This window comes from Giraffa tippelskirchi, chromosome 7 (assembly GCF_054371585.1).
Source record: "Giraffa tippelskirchi isolate mGirTip1 chromosome 7, T2T-mGirTip1v1.2.pri, whole genome shotgun sequence".
NCBI classification, from domain to species: Eukaryota; Metazoa; Chordata; class Mammalia; order Artiodactyla; family Giraffidae; genus Giraffa; species Giraffa tippelskirchi.
In genome coordinates, this window is record NC_137281.1 from 77,445,581 (window position 1) to 77,462,398 (window position 16,818).

Genomic DNA, 16,818 nt, shown 5'->3' on the forward strand with positions numbered 1-16,818 from the left:
TCCCCCAACCAGGAAGCCTTGACAAGCCACCTGTCCAACCCCAACCGCAGTGAGGAACCTCCACAACAAAGAGGAACTTCATACTACCAGAATACAGAAGGGCCACGCCTAACACAGCAATCTAAACAAGATGAAAAGGCAGAGAAATACTCAGCAAGTAAAGGAAAATGAGAAATGCCCACAAAGCCAAACAAAAGAGGAGGAGATAGGGAATCTATCTGAAAAAGAATTTAGAATAATGATAATAAAAATGATCCAAAATCTTGAAAGCAAAATGGAGTTACAGATAAATAGCCTGGAGACAAAGATTGAGAAGATGCAAGAAATGTTTATCAAGGACTTAGAAGAAATAAAAAGGAGTCAATATAGAATGAATAATGAAATAAAGGAGATAAAAGACACTCTGGAGGGAACCAACAGTAGAATAACGGAGGCAGAAGATAGGATAAGTGAGGTAGAAGATAGAATGATGGAAATAAACGAAGCAGAGAGGAAAAAAGAAAAAAGAATCAAAAGAAATGAGGAAAACCTCCGGACCCCTGGGACAATATGAAACGCCCCAACATTCGAATCATAGGAGTCCCAGAAGAAGAAGATAAAAGGAAAGGCCATGAAAAAATACTCGAGGAGATAATAGTTGAGAATTTCCCTAAATTGAGGAAAGAAATAGTCACAGAAGTCCAAGAAACCCAGAGAGTTCCAAACAGGATAAACCCAAGGCGAAACACCCCAAGACACATATTAATCAAATTAACAAAGATCAAACACAAAGAACAAATATTAAAAGCAGCAAGGGAAAAACAACAAATAACACACAAGGGGATCCCCATAAGGATAACAGCTGATCTTTCAATAGAAACCCTTCAGGCTAGAAGGGAATGGCAGGACATACTTAAAGTAATGAAAGAGAATAATCTACAACCCAGATTACTGTACCCAGCAAGGATCTCATTCAGATATGAAGGAGAATTCAAAAGCTTTACAGACAAGCAAGAGCTGAGGGAATTCAGCACCACCAAACCAGCTCTCCAGCAAATGCTAAAGGATCTTCTCTAAACAGGAAACACAGAAAGGATGTTTCAACACGAACTCAAAACAACAAAGTAAATGGCAACGGGATCATACTTATCAATAATTACCTTAAATGTAAATGGGTTGAATGCCCCAACCAAAAGACAAAGGCTTGCTGAATGGATACAAAAACAAGACCCCTATATATGCTGTCTACAAGAGACCCACCTCAAAACTAGGGACACACACAGGCTGAAAGTGAAAGGATGGAAAAACATATTCCATGCAAACGGAGACCAAAAGAAAGCAGGAGTTGCAATACTCATTTCAGATAAAATAGACTTTAAAATAAAGGATGTGAAAAGGGACAAAGAAGGACACTACATAAAGATCAAAGGATCAATTCAAGAAGAAGACGTAACAATCATAAATATATATGCACCCAACATAGGAGCACCACAATATATAAGGCAAATACTAACAAGTATGAAAGGGGAAATTAACAATAACACAATAATAGTGGGAGACTTTAATACTCCACTCACGCATATGGATAGATCAACTAAATAGAAAATTAACAAGGAAACACAAACTTTAAATGATACAATAGACAAATTAGATTTAATTGATATTTACAGGAGTTTCCACCCCAAAACAATCAATTTTACCTTTTTCTCAAGTGCACATGGAACTTTCTCCAGGATAGATCACATCCTGGGCCATAAATCTAGCCTTGGTAAATTCAAAAAAATTGAAATCATCCCAGCCATCTTCTCTGACCACAATGCAGTAAGATTAGACCTCAATTACAGGAAAAAAACTATTAAAAGTTCCAACATATGGAGGCTAAACAACACGCTTCTGAATAACCAACAAATCACAGAAGAAATAAAAAAAGAAATAAAATTATGCATAGAAACGAATGAAAATGAAAACACAACAACCCAAAACCTATGGGACACTGTAAAAGCAATACTAAGGGGAAGGTTCATAGCAATACAGGTGTACCTCAAGAAACAAGAAAAAAATCAAATAAATCAACTAACTCTACACCTAAAGCAACTAGAGAAGGAAGAAATGAAAAACCCCAGGGTCAGTAGAAGGAAAGAAATCTTAAAAATTAGGGCAGAAATAAATGCAAAAGAAACAAAAGAGACCATAGCAAAAATCAACAAAACTAAAAGCTGGTTTTTCGAGAAGATAAACAAAATTGACAAGCCATTAGCCAGACTCATCAAGAAACAAAGGGAGAAGAATCAGATCAACAAAATTAGAAATGAAAATGGAGAGATCACAACAGACTCCACAGAAATACAAAGGATCATAAGAGACTACTACCAACAGCTATATGCCAATAAAATGGACAACTTGGAAGAAATGGACAAATTCTTAGAAAAGTATAACTTTCCAAAACTGAACCATGAAGAAATAGAAGATCTTAACAGACCCATCACAAGCACGGAAATCGAAACTGTAATCAGAAATCTTCCAGCAAACAAAAGCCCAGGACCAGACGGCTTCACAGCGGAATTCTACCAAAAATTTAGAGAAGAGCTAACACCTATCCTACTCAAACTCTTCCAGAAAATTGCAGAAGATGGTAAACTTCCAAACTCATTCTATGAGGCCACCATCACCCTAATTCCAAAACCAGACAAAGATGTCACAAAAAAGGAAAATTACAGGCCAATATCACTGATGAACATAGATGCAAAAATCCTTAATAAAATTCTAGCAAACAGAATCCAACATCATATTAAAAAGATCATACATCATGACCAAGTGGGCTTTATCCCAGGAATGCAAGGTTTTTTTAACATCCGCAAATCAATGTAATACACCACATTAACAAATTGAAAGAAAAAAACCATATGGTTATCTCAATAGATGCAGAAAAAGCCTTTGACAAAATTCAGCATCCATTTATGATTAAAACCCTCCAGAAAGCAGGAATAGAAGGAACATATCTCAACATAATAAAAGCTATATATGACAAACCCACAGCAAACATTATCCTCAATGGTGAAAAATTGAAAGCATTTCCCCTAAAGTCAGGAACAAGGCAAGGATGCCCACTTTCACCACTACTATTCAACATAGTTTTGGAAGTTTTGGCCACAGCAATCAGAGCTGAAAAAGAAATAAAAGGAATACAGATAGGAAAAGAAGAAGTAAAACTCTTACTGTTTGCAGATGACATGATCCTCTACATAGAAAACCCTAAAGACTCTACTAGAAAATTACTAGAGTTGATCAATGAATATAGTAAAGTTGCAGGATATAAAATTAACACACAGAAATCCCTTGCATTCCTATACTCCAATAATGAGAAAACAGAAAGAGAAATTAAGGAAACAATACCATTCACCATTGCATCAAAAAGAATAAAATACTTAGGAATATATCTACCTAAAGAAACAAAAGACTTATATATAGAAAACTATAAAACACTGATGAAAGAAATCAAAGAGGACACAAACAGATGGAGAAATATACCGTGTTCATGGATTGGAAGAATTAATATAGTGAAAATGAGTATACTACCCAAAGCAATCTATAGATTCAATGCAATCCCTATCAAGCTACCAATGGTATTTTTCACAGAACTAGAACAAATCATCTCACAATTTGTATGGAAATATAAGAAACCTCGAATAGCCAAAGCAATCTTGAGGAAGAAGAATGGAACTGGAGGAATCAACCTGCCTGACTTCAGGCTCTACTACAAAGCCACAGTCATCAAGACAGTATGGTACTGACACAAAGATAGAAATATAGATCAATGGAACAAAATGGAAAGCCCAGAGATAAACCCACACACATATGGACACCTTATCTTCGACAAAGGAGGCAAGAATATACAATGGAGAAAAGACAATCTCTTTAACAAGTGGTGCTGGGAAAACTGGTCAACCACTTGTAAAAGAATGAAACTAGAACACTTCCTAACACCGTACACAAAAATAAACTCAAAATGGATTAAAGATCTAAACGTAAGACCAGAAACAATAAAACTCCTAGAGGAAAACATAGGCAAAACACTCTCCGACATAAATCACAGCAGGATCCTCCATGACCCACCTCCCAGAATATTGGAAATAAAAGCAAAAATAAACAAATGGGACCTAATTAAAATTAAAAGCTTTTGCACAACAAAGGAAACTATAAACAAGGTGAAAAGACAGCCTTCAGAATGGGAGAAAATAATAGCAAATGAAGCAACAGACAAACAATTAATCTCAAAAATATACAAGCAACTTCTGCAGCTGAATTCCCGAAAAATAAACGACCCAATCAAAAAATGGGCCAAAGAACTAAACAGACATTTCTCCAAAGAAGACATACAGATGGCTAACAAACACATGAAAAGATGCTCAACATCACTCATTATTAGAGAAATGCAAATCAAAACCACAATGAGGTATCATTTCACACCAGTCAGAATGGCTGCTATCCAAAAGTCTACAAGCAATAAATGCTGGAGAGGGTGTGGAGAAAAGGGAACCCTCTTACACTGTTGGTGGGAATGCAAACTAGTACAGCCACTATGGAGAACAGTGTGGAGATTCCTTAAAAAACTGGGAATAGAACTGCCATATGACCCAGCAATCCCACTGCTGGGCATATACACCGAGGAAACCAGAATTGAAAGAGACGCGTGTACCCCAATGTTCATCGCAGCACTGTTTACAATAGCCAGGACATGGAAGCAACCTAGATGTCCATCAGCAGACGAATGGATAAGGAAGCTGTGGTACATATACACAATGGAATATTACTCAGCCATTAAAAAAAATACATTTGAATCGGTTCTACTGAGATGGATGAAACTGGAGCCCATTATACAGAGTGAAGTAAGCCAGAAAGAAAAACAACAATACAGTATACTAATGCATATATATGGAATTTGAAAGATGGTAACGATAACCCTATATGCGAGACAGAATAAGAGACACAGATGCATGGAACAATTTTATGGACTCTGAGGGAGAAGGTGAGGGTGGGACGTTCTGGGAGAATAGCATTGAAACATGTATATTATCATATGTGAAACAGAACACCATTCCATGTTCGATGCATGTGACAAGGGCTCAGGGCCGGGGCAATGGGATGATCCAGAAGGATGGGATGGGGAGGGAGGTGGGTGGGGGGTCCAGGAAGGGGAACACATGTAAACCCATGGCTGATTCATGTCAATGTATGGCAAAAATTATTACAATATTGTAAAGTAATTAGCCCCCAACTAAAATAAATAAATTTATAAAAAAAAAAAAAAACAACCTCACGTCCAGTGAGTCGGTGATGCCATCCAACCATCTCATCCTCTGTCATCCCCTTCTCCTCCTGCCTTCTTTCCAAGCATTAAGGTCTTTTCAAATGAGTCAGTTCTTTGCATTAGGTGGCCGAAGTATTGAAATTTCAGCTTCAGCATCAGTCCTTCCAATGAATATACAGGACTGATTTCCTTTAGGATGGACTGGGTGGATCTCCTTGCAGTCCAAGGGACTCTCAAGAGTCTTCTCCAACACCACAGTTCAAAAGCATCAATTCTTTGGCCCTTGGCTTTCTTTATAGTCCAACTCTCACATCCATACATGACTACTGGAAAAACCATAGCTTTGACTATATGGACCTTTGTTGGCAAAGTAATGTCTCTGCTTTTTAATATGCTGTCTAAGTTGGTCATAACTTTTCTTCTAAGGAGCAAGCATCTTTTAATTTCATGGCTGTAATCACCATCTGCAGTGATTTTGGAGCCCCCCAAAAATAAATTGTGTCACTGTTTCCACTGTTTCCCCATCTATTTGCCATGAAGTGATGGGACCAGATGCCATGATCTTGATTTTCTGAATGTTGAGTTTTAAACCAACTTTTTCACTCTCCTCTTTCACTTTCATCAAGAGGCTCTTTAGTTCTTCTTCACTTTCTGCCATAAGGGTGGTGTCATCTGCATATCTGAGGTTATTGATATTACTGCCGGCAATCTTGATTCCAGCTTGTGCTTCCTCCAGCCCAGCGTTTCTCATGATGTACTCTGCATATAAGTTAAATAAGCAGGGTGACAATATACCACCTGATGTACTCCTTTCCTGATTTGGAACCAGTCTGTTGTTCATGTCCAGTTCTAACTGTTGCTTCCTGACCTGCATACAGATTTCTCAAGAGACAAGTCAGAGGGTCTGGTATTCCCATCTCTTTCAGAATTTTCCACAGTTTGTTATGATCCACACAGTCAAAGGCTTTGGCATAGTCAATAATGCAGAAATAGATGTTTTTCTGGAACTCTCTTGCTTTTTGGATGATCCAACGGATGTTGGCAATTTGATCTCTGGTTCCTCTACCTTTTCTAAATCCAGCTTGTGAACATCTGGAAGTTCACAGTTCACGTACTGTTGAAGCCTAGCTTGGAGAATTTTGAGCATTACTTTTCGCAAGTGAGATGAGTCCATTTGTGAGGTAGTTTGAACATTCTTTGGCATTACCTTTCTTTGGGATTGGAATTACTGTTGTTATTGCATGATATAATTAATTATTACCAAAGATGATGAAATAAGTGCAAAATAAAGAGTTGTTCCTCTGAAAATGAGGTAAATGTTTTGGAAAGACTTCACAGCAGGAGAGCTCCTAAAAGAATCGCTAAAAGATATGATCCCTGCTCACAGGTAGTTTACAGCCTTGTAGAGTAGCTAAGATATATGACAAAATAACTTTAATGTATGATGGTAAATGCCACAGAAGAAGATTACATGAGGATCCTAGCATTTCAGAGGAAGAAAATTACTTTTGTCCTGAAGAACCATTGACAGCTACATGGAGAGGTTGATGTATGAGCTGGTCTCTGAAGGCTGTAAAATTAGAAGCAGAGATGATTCATTTCAAGCGAAGAGAAGGATGTAAACAAAGCATGTGGGGTAAGGCCAGTGTTTGGCTGGAGCACAGGATTCATGAAGGGGAAGAGTAGAAGGTAAAGCTAGGAAGATGACTGTGCTTCAGATAGTATGAGGCCCTAAATTACAGTCATAAAATTTCTGGTCACTGGGACAGTAAGATACTTATTCTCCTCATGCACAGTGAACTCAAGTGGTCTTTATTATGTCACAAAATGAGCACTTTATATTAGGGCATGATAAGCTGTATAATAATTTTTTCATGCATGGTTTATTGATTTTTTTTTTAACTCTCTAAAGGCTTATAAGCTCCTTTTAACTTATGCTATTTTATATTACTTTTGTTCAGCAATGTATAGGTTAATTTTCTGCTAAGGACATGGTTATTCAATTAATTCTTAGTGAAATATTAATTGTAGAATTAGTGATTATGTTTTTAAGACCCCTTGGTTCTTTTTTCAGGACCCACATAAAATATTAACAAATCATATTATAAGATCACGAGCTTGCTTAGCATTTTAGGCTTTTAAAAGCATGTTTTCAAAGTTTGCAACATAAGCAACATCATATATGACTTCATTGCTATGTAATAATAATTGATACTAAATGCATTTTAGCAGATTTAGTAGGAGAAAACCCTATCGATTACTTCCCTTTGTTTGATACACTTCTTGTGAGTGTACTGTGAGTGCTGCACTTGAGAGTAGAACAAGACATCATAAAAATCCAAGGTTTTGTTCATGGTTGTATTCCTATAAGGGACGTTAATGTCACTTTAACTGGTGGTCAGAGGAAAGGATGACCAGTTCCTAAAATACAAATCTTTAGTCTAAGAAAAATAAAATATAAAAGTTATAAATCTCAGCCTTCAGATAAAAATAGTTTGAGGACCTATTTCTCCTCTTCAGAAGTGTAGTTTTTATTTCTTTTCGTGAAAAATGAAACTGCCAGTTCAAAACAAAGATGATGAGAAAATAAGGGAAATTATTATTTTGACAGCTCCTCTTTGATAACCATTTTCCTCTTTAAAAATTTCAGTTTGGATATATATGTATTACCTTTCTTTGGTTCCCTCACTTGTGAAATGAGAAACATTATAAAACTACAAGGCTTTTACCATTCATGATTGATTATTAATTTTCAAAAAGTTACTAGTTGCAGTTTCAGCTAAAGTGAAACTGGTTAAACAGGAAACAAGATCTTCTTGACATGGTCATATTCCAGGACCTTATCCTTCATTTTGAAACTTCAGAAGTTAGGTTTTCCCAGCATATTTAATAAAATTTATCTTTTGAGAAATGATTTATATTAATACAACTCAAAATAATTTAGAAAACATAATGTCAATTAAGCAGTGGGATATAAGAGTATTATTGGCAAGCATACCAAAACACTATTAAGGAATTATCACATTCCATCCTTACTATACAAAGGGGCATGAACATATACATACTACTATGCCACACAATGTAAATGTAGAGTTTATTAAGGGAAATTTTAGAAATGAAGAAGTAGTATAGCACACAATTCCTTCAAGTTCTTATCTCACAGAGTCATACTTATTAGGGCATAGCTGGACTTTTATGGAAAGGGAAGGGCTCATGGAGGGAGATTGTACTTATTTAATGCTTAAGTTGTTTGTAGGGACATGGATATAAAAGGCAAGACTGAGAACTCTTGTCAGAGAACTGGAAACAGTAGAATGGAAATCCTAGAACTTAAAAATACAACATACCATATACATAGAAATAAAAACAGGATTAGGCAAAATGAAGTGACAGAGAATATGTTCTGAATGAAGGAATAAGGTAAAACCCCAGAAGAATAACTAAGTGGAATGGAGATAAGCAATATGTCTTACAAACAGTTCCAGGTAATGATCATAATGATGTTGAAAGAACTTAGGAGAAAATGGATGAACACAGTGAGTAGTCAGAAGCTTCTAAGAGTTAGAAAATATAAAGAAAAAACAAACACAGTTGAAGAATATAATAATTGAAATAAAAATACACTAGAGCTAATCAACAGTAGATTAGATGATACAGAGGAACAGATCAGCAAACTGGACGACAGAGTAGTGGAAATCACTTAACCTGAACAGTAAAAAGAATTTTAAAATATAGGAACAGTTTAAGAGACCTCTAGGGCAATATCAAGCATACTAACATTCATATTATAGGAGCCACAGAAGAAGAGGAGAAAGGATCAAAGAACATAATAGTTGAAAACTTCCCTAACCAAGGAAAGGAAACACATTTATGTCCAAGAAGGAAAGAGAGTCCCAATCAAGATCAACCTAAAGAGGACCACACCAAGACACATTATAATTAAAAAGGCAAAAATTAAAGATAAAGAGAGAATACTAGAAGCAACAAGGGAAAATCAACATGTTATATACAAGGGAACTTTCATAAAGCTCTCAGATCACTTTCAGCAGAAACTCTGCAGGCCAGAAGGAATGGTATGATAAAGTGATGAAATGAAAAGCATTAAATGTGTGTGCTGGAGGGAGGGGAGTAAAAATGTAAGATTGATAAAATGTGATTGAACTTAAGAGATCAACATCTTAAAAAAAATCATATATCCTCAATAAAATTTTAGTAAACAAATTCAGCCATACTTCAAAAGGATCATACACCATGATCAAGTGGGATTTATCCCAGAGATGCAAGAATGGCTCAGTATCCAAAAATCAATCAATATGATACACCACACTCACAAATTGAAGAATAAAAATCACATAGATGCAAAAAAAGCTTTTGAGAAAATTCAACATACATTTATAATTTAAAAAAACCCTCTCAGTAAATTGGGTATAGCAAGAACATACCTCAACATAATAAAGGCTACGTATGACAAGCCCACAACTAACATCATCCTCAGCAGTGAAAAACTGAAAGTATTTTCTCTAATATCAGGAAGAATACAAGGATACCCATTCTTACCACTTTTATTCAACATAGCATTCGAAGTCCTAGCTACTGCAATCAAATTAGAGAAAAGAAACAGAAGGAATTCAGATTAGAAAGAAAGAAGTACAACTGCCACTGTTTGCAGATGATGTGATGCTGTACATAGAAAATCCTCAAGATGCCACCAAAAATCTAGTAGAACTCATCAGTGAATAAAATTGCAGGATACAAAACTAATATTCAGAAATCTGTTGCTTTTCCATACACAAACAATGAATTATCAGAAAGAAAACAATCCCATTTATAATTGCATCAAAAAATAAAATACCTAGGAATAAATCTAACTAAGAAGGTGAAATACCTGTACTCAGAAAACTATAATGTACTGATGAAAGAAATTGAAGATAACACAGATGGGAAAAATACACCATGCTTATGAATTGAAAGAATTAATATTGTTAAAATGTCCATACTACCAAAAGCAACCTACAATATAATTCCTATCAATATTCAATGTAATTCCTATCAAAATACTAATGGCATTTTTCACAGAACTGGAAAAAATAGTTCTAAAACTTGTGTGAAACCATGAAAGACCCTGAATAGCCAAAACAGTCTTGAGAAAGAAGAACAAAGCTGGAGATATGACATGCACTGGTTTTAAACTATACTACAAAGCTATAGAAATCAAAACAATATATTACTGGCACAGAAACAGACACACAGATTAGTGGAATAAAACTGAGAGCCCAGAAATAAACTCATACTTATATGGTCGTTTACTCTATGATGCAAGAGGCAAGAATATACAATGAGCAAAAGACAGCCTCTTTAATAAATAGTGTTGGGAAAATGACAGCTACATGCAAAAAAACCATATTGGACGTCTTCCTCACACCATAGACAAAAATAAACTCAAATGGATTAAAGAATTAGATGTAAGACCTGAAACCATATGTCTTCTAAAAGAAAACAGGCAGTATGCTCCTTTGACTTCCCAGGTGGCAATAGTGGTAAAGAACCTGCCTGCCAATGCAGAAGACACAAGAGTTGTGGGTTTGGTCCCTGGGTCGGGAAGATCCCCTGGAGGAGGGCATAGCAACCCACTCCAGAATTCATGCCTGGAGAATCTCATGGACAGAGAAGCCTGGCAGGCTGTGGCCTATAGGGTCGCAAAGAGTTGGACACAACTGAAGTGACTTAGCATGCAAGCATGCTCTTTGACAGTGACCTTAGCAATACTTTTTGGTATGTCACCTCAGGCAAAGGAAACACAAAAATAAGCAAATGCAAAAACAAAAATAAACAAAAGCAAAAATACATCAAACTAAAAATCACAAGGGAACTGTCAATAAAATGAGAAGACCACCTACTGAATGAGAGAGGATATTTGTTATGATATATTTGATAAGAGGTTAATTCCCAAAACATATAAAGAATGCATACAACTCAACATCAAAAAACAAACAGACTATACAACTAGCTTGAAAAATAGGCAGGCAGGGACTTCCCTGGCAGCCCAGTGGTTAAGACTCTCTGCTTCTACTGTGGAAGGCATGGGTTCAAATCCTGCTTAGAGAACTAGGATCCTGCATGTTGCATAGCATGGACAAAAAAAATGTGGGCAGAGAATCTGAATAGGCATTTTTCCAAAGAAGACATTCAGATGGTCAGTAGGCTCATGAAAGATGTTCATCATTACACATCATCAGGGAAATGCAAATCAAAAACACAGTGCGGTATCACTTCACACCTATCAGAATGGCTAGTATCAAAAAGACAATAAGTAAGTGTTGGTGAGGTTGTGGAGGAAAGAGAATCCCTGTGCACTGTTGGTGGGAATGTAAAGTGGTGTGGGCACTATGGAAAGCCATGTGGAGGTTCCTCAAAAACTTAAAAATAGAATTATCATACAATCCAGCAGTTCTACCCCACAAATCCAGCAGTATTTATCTGAAAAAAAAAGAAACACCTGTTCAAAAAGATATCTCTACCCCTTTGTTCATTACAGCTTTATTTACAATAGCTGAGATATGAAAGCAACCAATGTGCCCATTAATAGATGAACAAATAAAAAAGATGTGGTATATGTGGTATACATGATAGAATATTACCCAACCATAAAATGAATGAAATCTTGCCATTTGCAACAACATGGATTGACCTAAAGGGTATTATGCTAAATGAAATAAGTCAGTTGGAGAAAGACAAGTACTGTATAGTTTCACTTATATGTGGAATCTAAAAACAAAACACATGAACAAACAAGACAGACAAGAGTTATAGATACAGAGAACAAAGAGGAGACACAAATCAGAATTTAAAAAATGGACACAATTTTAGACCTTACAAAAACTTAAAAGATCCTGAGAGGATACTATGAATAAATGTAATCAAGTAATTTTTAAAATTTAGGTTAAATATGTCAATTCTCAGAAAAAATGCAGCATATCAAAACTGACACAAAAGAAAGTCCATGTAGTCACATAACTATTAAATAAATTGCTAATTAAAACCTTACCGTAGAAAAGACTACAGATTCAGATGACTTCATCAGAAAAGTCTGCCAAACACTCAAGGGAGAAATAATATAATCTTCCATGAACTCTTCCAGAGAATAGTGAGAAAACACTTCCCAATTTGTTCTTTGAGGCAGCACAATATTTTTTGGGGGTGGGGGTACGGCAGTTATCTTCAGCCTTTATAAAACCAGACACGGGGAAAGAACTAGATCTGGGGACACATGTGTGGTCCTAACATAGCAAATGTTTAACCTCTTCTGATTATTACAAGAGGTAGCACAATCTTGATTAAAAAAACCTGACAAGCACATTGTAAGGAAGGAGATTACAGGTCAATTACTCATGAACACAGGAGCAAAATTCTTAACAAAATTCATCTTTTTAATATGAAAAGTATGATACATCACAACCATATTGAAGTCATTTCAGGAGTTCAGGTTGCTTTGACATCTGGAAATCAATCATTGTAATTCACTACATTAACAGAGTAATAAATGTGGTCATCTTTATAGTTGTATTAAAGCTGTATGGTAAAATGTAACATTCATTCATTGTGAAAAATCTCTGTTAACAAATAAGAACAGAAGGAAATCAGATAAAGTTTATCCTCAAAAGGAAGGAGTCTTTGGCACTCAGCTCGGGTATCAGTCTGTTCTTGCCTAGATCTAACTCAGATATGCTGAACCTTCTCCTTGCACTACTCTGAAAGAAGGAAGGACGTGAGCTCCCCAGGTCATTAAGATGTATTTCTCCTCACTCTCATAAATAAATCTGCATGGGAAGCTGAGTAATAATCAGAAGGTTGTTTTGTGAGAATCAGAGGAGAATGAGTAAGATCATGTTCATAGCCAATACTGTTAATTATAGAACATCGATGTATATATTAATATCTTTGCATAGATGAGAGCACTTGTGTTCTTGAGTAACAAACTCTTCTGAACTCTATGGGAACCACTGATCACCTGTTAAGAGAACAGTTTCTTCACGCTGAGTGTAATTTGAATGCTTGACTATGACTTTACATACTAATATAGTTATTGTCTGATCCTGTTGGCTCTGTTATCCTTCTGTTCTTTTGTTTCTGTCCAGTAATCCAGACAGCCCAAAAAACTTTGGGTTTCTTGGTGAGCCAAACTGATTTATTCATAAGTATGCTTTTTTATATTCTGTGACATTTTCCTGGAATGACCTTCCCATCCTCGCACTACCACTGCTCCTCATCCATTTGGCAAATTCCTATGTCTTCTTAAAATTCGAATACGAGTATCTTTCCTCTCTGGTCTTCCCTTCCTTATGTTCTCACTGTATCTTGCCTATCTTCTGTAGGTGAACTAACCCCACTCTATTAAAATGTTTAGTTCTGTCTCCCTGTTAGATATTGAATTTCCTGAAAGACGGTTCTGTGTTTTCATGTATTTCTAGTATTTAGACTCAATAAAATAAAATTTTATTACTTTGCTAGCATGTGAAATGAGTGTAATTATGCAGTAGTTTGAACATTCTTTGGCCTAGCCCTTCTTTGGGATTGGAATGAAACCTGACCTTTTCCAGTCATGTGGCCACTGCTGCATTTTCCAAATTTGCTGGTGTATGGTGTGCAGCTCTTTAAAAGCCTCTCTTTTAGAATTTGAAATAGTTCAGCAGGAATCCCATCATCTCCAATTAGGATTTCAAATCCTAAAAGATGATGCTGTTAAAGTGCTGCACTCAGTTCAGTTCAGTTGCTCAGTCGTGTCTGACTCTTTGTGATCCCATGGACTGCAGCACGCCGGGCCTCCCTGTCCATCACCAACTCCCAGAGCTTACTCAAACTCGTGTCCATTCTGTCAATGATGCCATCCAACCATCTCATCCTCTGTCGTCCCCTTCTCCTTCCGCCTTCAATCTTTCCTAGCATCAGGGTCTTTTCCAATGAGTCAGCTCTTCGCATCAGGTGGCCAAAGTATTGGAGTTTCAGCTTCAACATCAGTCCTTCCAATGAACACTCAGGACTGATCTCCTTTAGGATGGATTGGCTGGATCTCCGTGCAGTCCAAGGGACTGTCAAGAGTCTTCTCCAACACCACAGTTCATAAGCATCAATTCTTTGGCCCTCAGCTTTCTTTATAGTTCAACTCTCACATCCATACATGACTACTGAAAAATCCATAGCCTTGACTAGACGGACGTTTTTTGGCAAAGTAATGTCTACTTTTTACTATGCTGTCTAGGTTGGTCATAATATTCCTTCCAAGGAGTAAGCATCTTTTAATTTCATGGCTGCAGTCACCATCTGCAGGGATTTTGGAGCACAAAAAAATAAAGTCTGCCTCTGTTTCCACTGTTTCCCCATCTATTTGCCATGAAGTGATGGGACCAGATGCCATGATCTTGGTTTTCTGAATGTTGAGTTTTAAAACAACTTTTTCACTCTCCTCTTTCACTTTCATCAAGAGGCTCTTTAGTTCTTCTTTTCTTTCTCCCATAAGGGTGGTGTCATCTGCATATCTGAGGTTATTGATATTTCTCCCGGCAATCTTGATTCCAGCTTGTGCTTCTTCCAGCCCAGCGTTTCTCATGATGTACTCTGCATATAAGTTAAATAAGCAGGGTGACAATATACAGCCTTGACATACTCCTTTTCCTATTTGGAACCTGTCTGTTGTTCCATGTCCAGTTCTATCTGTTGCTTCCTGACCCACGTACGGATTTCTCAAGAGACAGGTCAGATGGTCTGGTATTCCCATCTCTTTCAGAATTTTCCACAGTTTGTTGTTATACACAGAGTCAAAGGCTTTGGCATAGTCAATAAAGCAGAAGTAGATGTTTTTATGGAACGCTTTTGCTTTTTTGATGATCCAGTGGATGTTGGCAATTTGATCTCTGGTTCCTGTACCTTTTCTAAAATCAGCTTGAACATCTGGAAGTTCACGGTTCATATATTGTTGAAGCCTGGCTTGGAGAATCTTGAGCATTACTTTACTGGTGTGTGAGATGAGTGCAATTGTGCGTTAGTTTTAGCATTCTTTGGCATTGCCTTTCTTAGGGATTGGAATGAAAGCTGACCTTTTCCAGTCCTGTGGCCACTGCTGAGTTTTCCAAATTTGCTGGCATAGTGAGTGCAGCACTTTCACAGCATCATCTTTTAGGATTTGAAATAGCTCCACTGGAATTCCATCACCTCCACTAACTTTGTTTGTAGTGATGCTTCCTAAGGCCTACTTGACTTTGCATTCCAGGATGTCTGGCTCTAGGTAAGTGATCATACCATCATGATTTTCTGAGTTGTGAAGATCTTTTTTGTACAGTTCTTCTGTGTATTCTTGCCATCTCTTCTTAATATCTTCTGCTTCCATTAAGTCCATACCATTTCTGTCCTTTATTGAGCCCATTTTTGCATGAAATGTTCCCTTGGTATCTCTAATTTTCTTGAAGAGATCTCTAGTCTTTCCCATTCTATTGTTTTCCTCTATTTCTTTGCACTGATCACTGAGGAAGGCTTTCTTATCTCTCCTTGCTATTCTTTGAAATTCTGCATTCAAACGGGTATATCTTTCCTTTTCTCCTTTGCTTTTCACTTCTCTTCTTTTCACAGCTATTTGTAAGGCCTCCTTAGACAGCCATTTTGCTTTCTTGCATTTCTTTTCCATGGGGATGGTCTTGATCCCTGTCTCCTGTACAATGTCACGAACCTTCGTCCATAATTCATCAGGCACTCTATCAGATTTAGTCCCTTAAATCTATTTCTCACTTCCACTGTATAGTCATAAGGGATTTGATTTAGGTCATACCTGAATGGTCTAGTGGTTTTCCCTACTTTCTTCAATTTAAGTCTGAATTTGGCAATAAGGAGTTCATGATCTGAGCCACAGGCAGCTCCCGGTCTTGTTTTTGCTGACTGTATAGAGCCTCTCCATCTCTGGCTGCAAGGAATATAATCAATTTGATTTTGGTGTTGACCATCTGGTGATGTCCATGTGTAGAGTCTTCTCTTGTGTTGTTGGAAGAGGGTGTTTGCTATAACCAGTGCGTTCTCTTGGCAGAACTCTATTAGCCTTTGCCCTGTTTCATTCTGTATTCCAAGGCCAAATTTGCTTGTTACTCCAGGTGTTTCTTGACTTCCTACTTTTGCATCCCACCTTCCCTGGTGGCTCAGATGGTAAAGTGTCTGCCTGCAATGCAGGAGACCCAGGTTTGATTCCTGGGTCGGGAAGATCCCCTGGAGAAGGAAATGGCAACCCACTCCAGTACTCTTGCCTGGAAAATTCCATGGACAGAGGAGCCTGGTAGGCTACAGTCCATGGGGTCGCAAAGAGTTGGACACACCTGAGCAACTTCACTTCCTTCCCTCCCCTATAATGAAAAGAACATCTTTTGGGGGTGTTAGTTCTAAAAGGTCTTGTAGGTCTTCATAGAACCGTTCAACATCAGCTTGTTCAGCCTTACTGGTTGGACATAGACTTGGATTACCATGATATTGCATGATTTACCTTGGAAACAGAGATC

General features: G+C 37.1%; 1 protein-coding gene, 1 long non-coding RNA gene and 1 pseudogene across 3 annotated transcripts in view; 1 reads left to right on the forward strand and 2 right to left on the reverse strand.

Moving 5' to 3' along the window:
• CMYA5 (cardiomyopathy associated 5) overlaps window positions 1-16,818 on the forward strand; it is a 108,999-nt gene that overhangs the window by 30,543 nt on the left and 61,638 nt on the right. The window lies entirely within an intron of this gene.
• The window catches only part of LOC145512332 (uncharacterized), an 84,024-nt gene that overhangs the window by 4,312 nt on the left and 62,894 nt on the right, over window positions 1-16,818 (reverse strand). The gene's annotated exons all lie outside the window — the stretch shown is intronic.
• LOC145515965 (small nucleolar RNA SNORA72) lies at window positions 12,498-12,615 on the reverse strand (annotated as a pseudogene).